Source organism: Drosophila sulfurigaster, chromosome 3 (genome assembly GCF_023558435.1).
Source record: "Drosophila sulfurigaster albostrigata strain 15112-1811.04 chromosome 3, ASM2355843v2, whole genome shotgun sequence".
In the NCBI taxonomy this organism is placed as follows: Eukaryota; Metazoa; Arthropoda; class Insecta; order Diptera; family Drosophilidae; genus Drosophila; species Drosophila sulfurigaster.
In genome coordinates this window covers 19074162-19086234 of record NC_084883.1, presented here as the reverse complement: position 1 = coordinate 19086234, position 12073 = coordinate 19074162, and the positions used below count along the sequence as shown (strand labels likewise).

General features: G+C 37.2%; 1 protein-coding gene across 1 annotated transcript in view; it reads right to left on the bottom strand.

Moving 5' to 3' along the window:
- Positions 1-11187, bottom strand: part of LOC133845978 (probable serine/threonine-protein kinase dyrk1) — a 61502-nt gene extending 50315 nt beyond the window's left edge. The window contains exon 1 of the mRNA XM_062280677.1: positions 10007-11187. The gene's annotated coding sequence lies outside the window, so the exon portion shown is untranslated. The remainder of the gene's footprint in view (positions 1-10006) is intronic.
- Positions 11188-12073: the final 886 nt, after the last annotated feature.

Below are 12073 nucleotides of genomic sequence, written 5' to 3'. Positions count from 1 at the left end.
GTTGAAGTGTTCGCTCCAAAACCCTGAAAGTGCAGTCTAAGCACTGGCAACATAATAAAATACAACAATTGACAATATTTTCACATTTTTTGCTCTTCTCTTTTTTTTTGAAAATATTTTTCTGAGCAATTAAATGTTGCCAGTTGGTAAAAAAGTTGCACATTGAAAAGTTTGAAAGCTGGAAAGTTAAGGCAAAAATTGTACAAAAATTGTCGAGCTGAAATTGGACAGCAAAAAGGAAAAGTTGTTGCTCTGAAATCGAAGGCAACAGCAGTCGGTGAATAAAACTCCCTCCCAGCAATATTCCCAATAGCAGCGATAGCAACAACAACAACAAGAACAACAACTAAAATCGAAATGACAATAAAAATGAAACCGAGGGAAAACATTTTGTAATACCAGCCAGCATGGAAAATCATAAATAAAACGCATGTAATCCAGAATTGAGTGCTTAAGTTGATTTCCAAAACGGGGGCTATCCCTGCCCCTGCGATAAGCAAGCAACCCTCAGCATTGGGGGAGGTGGGGAGAGGAGGGCTGCGCCCAATATTTACATTTGGGCACACGTTGTGGCACATAAAAATCACAGTCTATATTGAAAAGTCATCAATCATGAAGCTCGGAAAGTCAGCAGACCACGAAATTTGTCAGCATAGCAGAACGTAATAGATGCCAAGGGATGAGCGAGAAGCAGGCAAATCGCGTAAATCGTGACATGAAACTTGCTGCGCCTAAGAGTATGCTATGATTTTTTTCTACTTTTTGTTGGTTCGCCCAGACTCCTGTTGAGTCAATTTGCTGGCTGCTTTAAGCAGCTTTAAGTACGGAACCGTGGAAATGCAAACACAACAAAGCATAACGAAGGGCCACAGAACAGAAACACAGGCAAATTAATGGTTGAATAGATAGAAATACTCGTACACAAGCTGAAGAGGCGGCCAAGAAATGCACAAAGCTGGGGCCCCGAAAAACCAAACTGGCAAAAAGTAGCCAAGGCAAAAGTTTACATAACATTAAACAAAGCGCACAATAGCAATGAGAATGGCGAAGGACTTTTGGGCGCTTTCGCCCCTTTTGATGAGTGTGAATGGACACTGGAAGACTGTGAGGCAATAAAACACAAGTTAAGTGCAATCCCAGGACAAGGCACAAGGCAACAAGGCACAACACAGAAACATTGCTACAGAAATTGTTCTTTTTTTTTGTTTTTGTTTTTGCTCTTGAAGCGAAGTCAAATAAAACGAGTTGCGCATAATGAAGCAATGCACAAAGCGTTGGCTGGATTTTTACGAGTAAATGTGGCAAATACAAGTCAAGAAGTTGCCAGTTGAAAGCAGGTAAATAAAATCTATGCCAAATAATCAAACTGTAAACTGAAACGAGCTGAAATGCCGAGTTTCACTTTCCTAGTTTCTCCCCCCAAAAAGAAAACTTTTGCCCGTTATAAGAAATTATTTCATTAACAACCTCAATTACAAGAGGAATAAGTTTTCTCTGCTTTGCACTTTCTCATAGTTTTCCCCGAGTGCAGTAAATAAGTTTTGCGGCATTGAAGTTTTATTTTAGTAAATGCTATAATCGTGTTAGTAACCAAAAAGTTGCGGATAAACGTTTACCAATGGCTGAGTAAGTGCTTCTTCCGTACATGGGCACTAATTGTAAATGAAGTTTACCATTGTGGCAATTAAGCAGCGAGAGTCGAGAGACCCAAAGGAGTTCAACACACTTCAAGCTCTGTTATGCTATATTATCCCTGACCCAGCTGTAAACTCTCTCCACTGTGGCAATCCCAATTTGCATAACCTACAAAGTGCAAAAAGTAGATATAGATAGACACCCACATGCCTTGCTGCTAATACAACTACTTAATTCCTCTTTATGGCCGAGGCCATAAACTGCGCACTTAAAATGAAACATGCTTAAATGTGATTCAACATCGTCCATAAATAAATTATGAAAAACGCTTAACTACTTTCGACAGCTTATAAACGCCTACAAAATGGCCGCCCCCACAACTATTTCACTCAGTTTACGTGTGTGTATGTGAGTATTAGTGTTAGGGGTGTGGGTGTTGATTTACAGTTGCACATTTCTTAAACGGAGCCCATCGTCTGGGACTGCGGTGGCCGTAAAGCAATTCATTTCCCTTATGCATTTTGTAGCAGCTAACCGAGCACCAAGGCAGCCAGGTAGAGAGCCACAGTTAAGACCCGCAGTCGAGACTCGCAGTCGTCGTTGTAGTCGTAGTTGTAGACCTGAGTGAACTCAACCCGACCCCCAGAAGACGACCTCAACCTGCCCACCGGCACAAAATGGCGCAACGGAAGCGCTTTTCAATGAAATTTATGACGCATGGAAACATTAGACGATCGTTGACGTTTACAAGTCCGCGTCGCGTTCTCTTCTCCTGCTGCTGTTGCTCCTGTTGAGTTGCGAACGGAGTGTGGCACGGGTTTGTCGCTTTAGCCTATGCTAATGTCCTGACACCAGCGATTTATGAGCAGCCCCCGTTACAAAAGTTCTCATTCTATAGTATGTGTGTGTGTGTCTGTTGCTGTCTGTTTTGGCGTATGCTTGCTAATTTTTTCGTTGCGCGCCTCGAAAGAATTTCAATTAAATATAATTTATGTGACCCAAAATTTGTCAAACTTGCAGAGCTGACTTATCCAAAAAATATATGCCAAAAGTCAGGCTTGAAAAGCTTGTGAGTCATCACTTCAAAATAATAAATAAAAATAATACAAAGAGGAAAAAACCTACAATAATTAGTAGTGCACTTAAACCAACTTTTATAAAGCCATAGCTAGCATATTTAATTATTTGCTTTACTTCTTGATATACTTTAATAATCATAGAGTTACAAGATTAATACTTTCTAATTATAACGATAATCACCTCAATATATTTATATAACAAATAATTAATTCTGTTATTCTGAATATTCCTTGCAGAGTTTAAATTTCCCTAATGTGCATTTTAAAAGTGTATTATATTTAATTATAAATGAATTATTTTATATTTATATAAATGTTTTTTTGATAATTTAAGAAATAAAAAACAATTTGAACGCCACAATAAATTTGGATAATTTACGATTTTTCATTACTTGTCAAGAATGTTGTTTTATCATAAAAAGAAATAACTTCTCAAATTTCCAAATTCTTATTTTACCATTTGGTCACACTTAATGTTGCGCCACTGTGCGGTGTGTGGGCTTTAAAGTTTCAACAATTGTTTGGTGCTCGCACATTTAACGCCTAAAAGTATGCAATGCCCGCGTCGTTTGTTGCTCGTTAGTAGTTTTCGTGCAGAAAAACAAAACAAAAACGAAATGGGAAGAATCTGGGCTGGTCTTTTTTTCTGGTATCTCACTTGTGATTTTTAGCCAAACGCCACAATCGTCCCACCTCGTTCCTCCCTTCCCCTGTTGCTGTCTCGTGTGTAGCGCTTTGTTTTTTCAGCCGTTTACCAAGCCCAGTCGCCTCGCCTCCCACAACTTCTCCTGCTTCTTCTGGCAGGTCTCAGAGCAGCACTGGTCGTGTAAGCAGCCAAGCAGCGGAAATGATTCGTCGTAATTTTCCTTTGTGTAATCAACTCCTTTGTAGGGAATATTTTGTATGTTCATATGCCTTGCGAACAGCGACGTCGCTCTTGACTCTCGACTGCCGACTGTCGACTACCGACTCCCGACTTTCGACTGTCGACTGGCAACTCCCACTACACTTGACTCTAGCTCCTCTTTTGCGCGAAGTTTTCTATGGTGTGTAAAAGCCTGCTTATTTTTATAGTTTTATTTTGCAGTAACTTTAAGTGCCAAAAACTTTTTATTTTCACAAATATTTCGCCTCGCTTGAGCGATGCACTTGGAGTTCCATCACTCAATGTTGTGCGAGTGTTTTAATTAAATTCTTTAAGTCAACGAAATAATTATGCAAATCATAAGGCCAGCCAAGAATTTTCATTCACCAGTTTTCCCTTTAAAAATATTCACAGACAGCTCGCTAGCTGTTTTCCTTCTTGGGCAGGTGTTTATTCCAGACGCGTCAGAAGTGACTTATTATCTCGTTATCGCTGTCGTCTTTGCCTCAACAATGATTATTATGAAGTTCGCCTGTCAACAAGCGAGAAATCCACTCAATTTCAAAAACACTTTACTCACACCACCACAAAATATCTTATCAATTGCCAGAGGCAAAGTTTAGCGCCATCAATTGATCATTAGAGAGCTCATAAATGATGATTGCTGATGAAACTTGATGAATATTTTAATTAACAATGAAATGTTGCTGAACACATTAATATAAAACGGAGCTGTCTCTAATTTACGGTTATAATTTTCAACGATTTTGTTACAAAGTATTTTTAAGAACAAAATCATAAAATGAAACCTCAGCAATGTGAAAAAAAGAAGTGGCAGCTGCTGCACTTTTCAGGTCAGCATGTGAACATCAAAGCGTTGTACAAACATTTAAAGATCAAAAAGCCAAAAGCCCATATGACCCGCTGGGCCAAATAGTCAAAAAGGGCAAACAAACACACACACACACACATTCCGTACAAATGCTGGAGGGAAAGAAGTAGCAAAGCAGAATGGAATCGGCAGAAAAATGACTGACCACTCGCTTTTTAAACCCGCCCCCAGCCCCTAACTTCATGCTGAGCTGCATTAATAAAAATTGCTCACCATATTGGTAAATCCATTATGAATATTACGGGAGAGTAAAAGGCAGCAGCTCGGCGAAGCCAAGCGATGAGCCCGCAGTCCGTCCGTCCATGTGTATGCAGTGAAAGCCATAGCAAAAAGGGGGGGGTGTCGAGTAAAAAGATTGAAATTGAAATTTGTGCTGTTGTCGATGTTGCTTCCTAGCGGGTAGTTTGAGAGAAAGTAGAGAAACCTATGCTGCACCTCCACCGACATTCACTCTGTGGCACTGCCTCCTGCAGTTGGCTGTCGTAATTGTGTGCAAAAAGCAAAGCAAATGTTTACGTAATAAATTTACGTGATTGAAATATGTCGAATTGGCAACAAAATGGCCACCAAAATGCCTCCTTCTCCGTCTCTCTCTTCACCTCCTATCATCCCGTCTGAGGCTAACGAATTGGCGCAACATTTGCCCGTCGCTTTGGGGCCAGACTCATCCATTCCCTATCCATTCCCCAGCCAATCCCCATCCATTCTATATCAACTCCCATGGACAGCATTCCCACAGGCCTCTTGCTGCCCGTTTGGACGTGGTGTAAATTTTTACACATGTGCATTGCGCTCATTTTTATTAGTTGCCAAAGCTTTTGGCGGCTCTCGATTTCCGTTGTTGGTGTTGCTGTTGTTGGCGTTACCGAAAAACTGAAAAACCGCAATTTGCGCAAAAATTATGAAACGAGACTTTGGGCAAACACAATCAACGCTTGAGCAAGTTTTTATGCATTTAAATTAGTGTATTGCTTACGTCATGGATAATGCACGAAAAGCGGATAAATGCAATGGATTTGCCTTAATTGAAATGTGTGTGGCGAAAATTAGTTGGAATAGTTCAAGAGAGTTTCATGAGAGTTTCAGACTTTCTGGCCAAAAACAATTGCAAATGCAACTCGATTGCAGCGTTAAGCTTCACATAATCCTGTCACGAATTTTGCAACTTTACTTTTGCCTGACTTCCATTCTCACCTTGTCAGTGGGGCGAAAAATACATTCAACTCCAACTGCATGACAACGTCAACGAGTAGCAAAAAAGAAAAATCTAACCACGCGCAATTTGTCGTTGAAATTGATCCAAGCGATTTGCCGATACTGAAGAGTCCCCAAACACACACACAAACACACACACACACGCAGGGAGAAGAGTCTCTTTCTCTATGATGTCTGAAAAGTATTTACGGAATCGTCAGTCATTCAATTTATCGCATTTTTTGGCCCAAACCAAACATACAAAACGTCAGCGACTTCGTCTTTCACTTCGACTTTGGCGTTGGCGATGGTCGATGGCTTTGGCTTTGGCACTGTCGACAAGTTCATACGTCTTATGACTTCCCGTTGACGGAAGTGTGTGCCTTACGAATGTGTGTGTGCGTGTGTGTGTTGGGGTCTTATGTCTGCCTGGGACGTGTAGCTTACAGCAAAATCACTTTTATAATTGGCACGCAGCCAGCCAAAAGCAACTTCATGATAAAAATGAAGAAAACAAAAAATATCTTGACTGTCTGCTTGCTTTTCAGTTAACTTATTGCTCTCTCGTCTTATTCGTCGTCTGAACTCTTGCTTAGATCTTGCAGAGATGTCTGCAGATACTTTTCGTTAGATATGACAATAAATTGATTGAAATGAAATCATATCATCAGCGCAGTGGGATCACCGTCATTAAAGTCAATTAAAGTCATCAAAAATGTTGCCAATAGCCCGTCAATTAAATAATAAATTACACGACATGACCGTCTATACACATGCATAAAAAACCTCGAACCCTAATTGAATTGGTAAATATTTAAATAAATATAACCGCAAATAATTAAAACAACAAAGCCAAACGTTGCAGCGGCCAGTGACAAATTTCAATGGATGACACGTCTAAATTAAGAGCCCGACAAACATAAATGAATGGCAAAAAAAAGAGAAAAAATATATATATTTTCCTGTTCAGGTGAAAAGGGAACAGAGATAGAAGAGGCTGCTCGTTGCACATTCCGACCACAAAAGCAATTAAATTTCCAATTAAATTGCATTCACTTTGCAACATTTCGTTACAAACGTTACGCGATTTATTTAAATTGTTAATTAGGAAAAGCAATTGCATTCGCCCGATGACAAATTAAATAAATGTTGTGATCAGAAACAATAGATTATAGATAACTACTTACATCCCTTGTCATTGGACAAGCCTAATATAAGACCTTCTGCATAATATCCCACCTTCTGTCAGAAGGTCTGGCAAATTCTCTACTCTATTCAGTCACACTCAATTACAACAACAGTGGCACCCAACAGACTTTGCCACACAAAGACACCAGCAATTACAACAATCCCAAATACCGGGAGAAGCATCACACAAATTGCAAATGGCAAAAACACAAGCGAACAAAAAAAAAAAAAGACAAACGGAGAAAGAAAAAAGAATATAATTTTTCGTAAACGTTTTTATAGTGTTGTCATGTACGATTAATTGCGGCTCATTAAACTTTATACGGCTGCAGACGCTTAAACGATTTCCGCACAGAGCCTTCTTTACCCCGCCCATTAAAGAGGGACGACAACTCCAACGAACCGAAATGACAGAGAAAACCCAGACCATTGAAATCCAACAACGTTTTGTACTTACAATATGTAGCAATTCTCCATTTTTTTCTTAATTTGACAGACCCTAACTAACAGTTAGTTACGTTTTATAAAGCTTTAAATAAAATTTGATGCCCTTCTTTTTCATGTGTTAGTATTTTAAAGTGTAACAGAAAACGACATAAAGCTATTTTAGCGCTTAACTTAATAACCTTTAATAGATTAACAAAATATAGCCAGTTACTTGAAGAACTAAATTACAAAGTTGACATTATTTACGTTATGTTTGAGTTAAGTTAGTGTTTACAAAATAACTAAAATAAAAATTTTGTGTTTCATCGCCGTATGCTTTATCCTGGTTTTCAAATATGGTCTGCTAATTGGTGTAAAATTCAAGCCTATGTATTCGTTTTTATCGCATAAAAACATTTTAATTGAAAAAATAAATGGATTTCCCTATGTAAAGTCGGGTAGTAAATGAATTTCAATAAATAAAAAGATCCTAAGTGTTTGCAATTTATGACAATTTGTAATGTTCTATTAATTCAATCAACAATTGCAAGATACTGCTGTACGTTACGATTAGGGTCATGTGCGTATACGTAATATCATTCTTTATCACGTTTTTTGCGTATTCGTAATATCATTCATACGCTCTTTTGTTGCGTATATTGTAGAGAACTTATCTAGTATACGTAATATTATATTGACGGGGTCTCATTGCGTATACGCAATGTTATTTTTAAGCGCTCTTGTTGCATATACTTAATATCAAATTGAAGCACTTTTTTGCGTATTCTTAATATCAACTTTAAGCGTTTTTTGCGTATACGTAATATAATATTAAAGGGGTAAAGTTGCGTATTCGTAATATTATTCTTAAACTGTCTTGTTGCGTATATCTATTGTCACATCGTACGAAGCTTATCTCGTATACGTAATATATTGAAGGGATCTTGTTGCGTATACGTATTATCATATTTAAGCACACTTTTTTGCTATTGCTTTCTTTTAAAGATCTCACGTAGACAAATTAAACCAAATAAACGATATTCATAAAATCTTCAATACATTAATATTAAATGATTTTCCTAAATTTAATTTCTTCTAGCCACATTTTTCACAGCGGTATTGAATTAAATTGTAGACAAACTAGATTTTAGTTTTCATGTATCGAACTGAGATTTTTGGTGGGTTGTTGAACAATGCATGCCCAAAATCACAAAGTGCAGTCTTCAAATTAAAACATCAAGTGACGAACTGTCTGTAATTTTTTGCCACGCGAAACGCAAAAAGGAAATAATAGAGTTTCGGTCGAACCAAAAAAAACAAAACAACAGAAAACAAAAAAAAATTGTCAAAATGTGTACACGAATTGTAATTGTGAGCCTCTGCTAGCGTTGTTTATTTTGTTGGGATGCTGAGTCAATGTTGCAAGCATTCAAAACTGAACAAAAAAAAATTCATTTTCGTCGCTTTTTTTGAAATGTTTTCAAATCAAATATCGACAACTGCGGCTGGACTGAGCTGCAGCTGGACAGACTTTGATTGCCTTTGACTGCATATTTATTTGTATCTGGCCGCTCGTTGTTCTCGTTGTTATTGTTGTCAAGTTGTTGTTGCTGCTGCTGCTGCATGTTGTACAATTTTCATTTTATACACTATTGAGGGCTATATGTATTTTTACGCTTTTAGTCAACATTTCGTTGAGTCGTCGTCTCTTTTGTTTTCCTTTCCTTGTTTGCTCGTTCATCTGGTTTCGGGTCTCCCTCTTCAACGTTGATTTTAATGAAATGTTTTGATTATTTTCTCAACTCAGTTCCCCCAGTTTGTATTCTCTCATTCTCTTGTAACATTTTAGCCTTAATAATTGCCTTCACATCTTTCATTTGATTTATTTAAGATCAGCTCAAGTGCGGAATACTCATAAATTTATTGTCGATTTATGAGTTCAGCAGTCTAATTAAAAAGAAATTCAGCACTTGTTTATTGGCTGCATTACTTTGAGAATTATTCGATTTGTTGATCAAATGATTCCAAATGAAAACTACTCCAAGCTTTGTCAGTTTAATAAACGTCTTCAAGCCCATCAATTGAATTAATGACGCAGCAAAGTATGCAACATAATACGACAAGGGAAAATGCATCTCATTCAGTTTCAGTCTGAGACTCATCCGTTTCACTCGAAATCACTTGAACAGCTTGCACATTTATGCAATTCATTTCACACAGACAACAGCCACACTTGAATGAAAAGTCCCATACACACACACTCACACACTCACACACACACACACATAGATGCATAGACATTTGCAGTACGTTCACGATTTAGGCAGATCAATGCAAAAATCACTTATATGGCCCGGAAAATTGTTTCACTTACATTGAGAGGACTGAGTATTGAGTGAATGCTCAACGTAGTTGCAGTGCAGTCGGCTTTGAAATTGCTGAGATTGGCGTTTGTTTAGCAACTGTCGCAAGGCAGCAAAATTTGCTGACGTCGCACTTCAGAGCAACAACAATATTGCCCAAAAATTTTAATTGAAACTGAAGTGTCAAAGAGTCTGCCACAAAATCAATAGCACAAAAGAGCCGCGGAACTGTTGAAGCTCTACTTTATTTTGAATTTTTTCAACTAGTATTTAAAGCTTCAAATAAGCTTTAAAATTAGTGGTAAAATAATACAATAATTATTGAAAAAATACTTAAGACTATTATTAAATTTATAATTCTTACCATTCAGCACAATATCTTTGATATTTTTGTTGACTCTCGTTTAGTATTTGTTTTCAATATCTTTGCACTTTGTAAACACTTAGAGATTAAATTATTTGATTTCAGATTATTTGATAGACATGTATTTAAATTTGTATTTCTAACGCACTTTATATGACCAAAACCTTAAGAGCTATTAAAGTTACTTCGATATCGATATTTAAGTATTGATATGAAAATATTGTAATGTAGTCGTAGTTGTCAAACGTCTAGATCTAAGGTATAGGCTAGTTTTACTTAAATTAATTGAGGAAGCATAACTGATTATTGAATATGTGCAGAGTGATCTTAGCTTTGTAGTATTATATGTCCACTTTCCTTATTACCATTTAGTATTAATTCACAACCTTAATATTTAAGCGAGCGATTTGAGAGAATTTGAGCGTTTCTTTAAATAGCCTTTGTCAAAGGAGTTTTAATCGTGTTCTTGAAATGCAAATGATATGGTACTTTAAACTAATAATTGGCGTCTAATTCTATTGGGTTACCTATTGCCGACTACAGTTTATATCTTTGCTACTTTAAGGTTAGTTTTTATTCAATATTATGCTAAATTTTCCAAAATTTTCAAAGCCAGTCTCTTTTATCGTTTCAATTATTATTACTTCGCACAAAACTGTCTCTTCTCTGTAAATGGTTTGTTCAAAAACGCCTAAAAATGTTTGCAAATGTTTCTTAATTCAATTGCGTATTGTCCTGCAGGTCCTTGCAGCTAGAGTATATACTTGACATAGGTCAGTTACATTGTCAATACCGTTCCAAGTGCATTGTCGTAGGTCAGTTCTCTGTGTCCAATTAGCATTTCAAAATACAATTCGAGTAATTGCTCATTACTCTTCGAAATTTCTCACTATCAGTTAATGAGAGATAGCACGCAAGTTGAAGTATTTTATTTAAAGTTTTAAGAAACGCGAAACACACACTCACGCACACACACTCACACACACTGATGCACTGAATACACTGATAGAGACAGGGAAATGTTTGCTTAGACGCCGGCTCTTTGTCGTTAGCAACCTTTCGTAACCGTATTTCGCGTAAAACTGATCCTTAACGCATTCCGAAAAAATCTGCTGCTTGGCATTGCCTGTGTCGAATGTGCAACGAACACGAACCTAGCACAATGCACGAGCTCGTCGCCTTTGTCACACGAAAGCTACACAACGAACAGGATGTCGATGTCGGTCCACAAACACGAGAAATGAGACACGAGCCACATGCCACGAGAAGCAACAACGAACACGAGTTGCCGGCAAATGAACGATAGCAGAGCAGACAACGACTTTTGTTACCAACAACAGCAACAACCTCTTTGGGCTTGTCCTTACTATTTTTGGCCAAGTGCAAATCTCGGCAAATAACGACGAGCTAACGACACGACGATTGCAACCGGGCGACTCCGTCTGGACCAATAATGAAGATGTGTTGCATTCGCAGACGCAACATGTAGCAAACAACCAAATTTCTATACTCTCAAATAAAATACATATTTCATTAATTGATTATATTTTCAAATGCTTAGAATTCGAAGTTTTATTTGTGTTCATAAGATTCACAACAGTAAAAAATACAAATTCAGTTTTATTTTATTGTCCTAAAGAGACAAGCTCGAACATGTTGCCTGTTGGAATTCGCCGCAAATACAAACTCTCAACCAGTAACGGCAACAAGTACAAACATCCCTACAAAACTTTCTCTACTTCCACAGTAACCTATCAGCAGTTTGCTTCAGAGCTTTCACTATGCCGCACTGAATGCACTGAACAAAATGGCTTAAAGTTTTTGCTGGTCTAAATTGGTTTGCTAAATTGTTATATTTCTTAATAAAAATTGTGTTAACCTTGACTCATTTATTAAATTAAAGGAAAAGTATTATGATTTTTATATTTTTAATTTCTTTAGAGAAATTGTATTAACTTTGACACCTTAATTAGTTTGCAGAAAAAGAACCAAGATTTTTTTTAATAACAAATATAATATAATTTGAATTTCATATATTATTATATTTATTTCTGTCTTTTTTCCAGA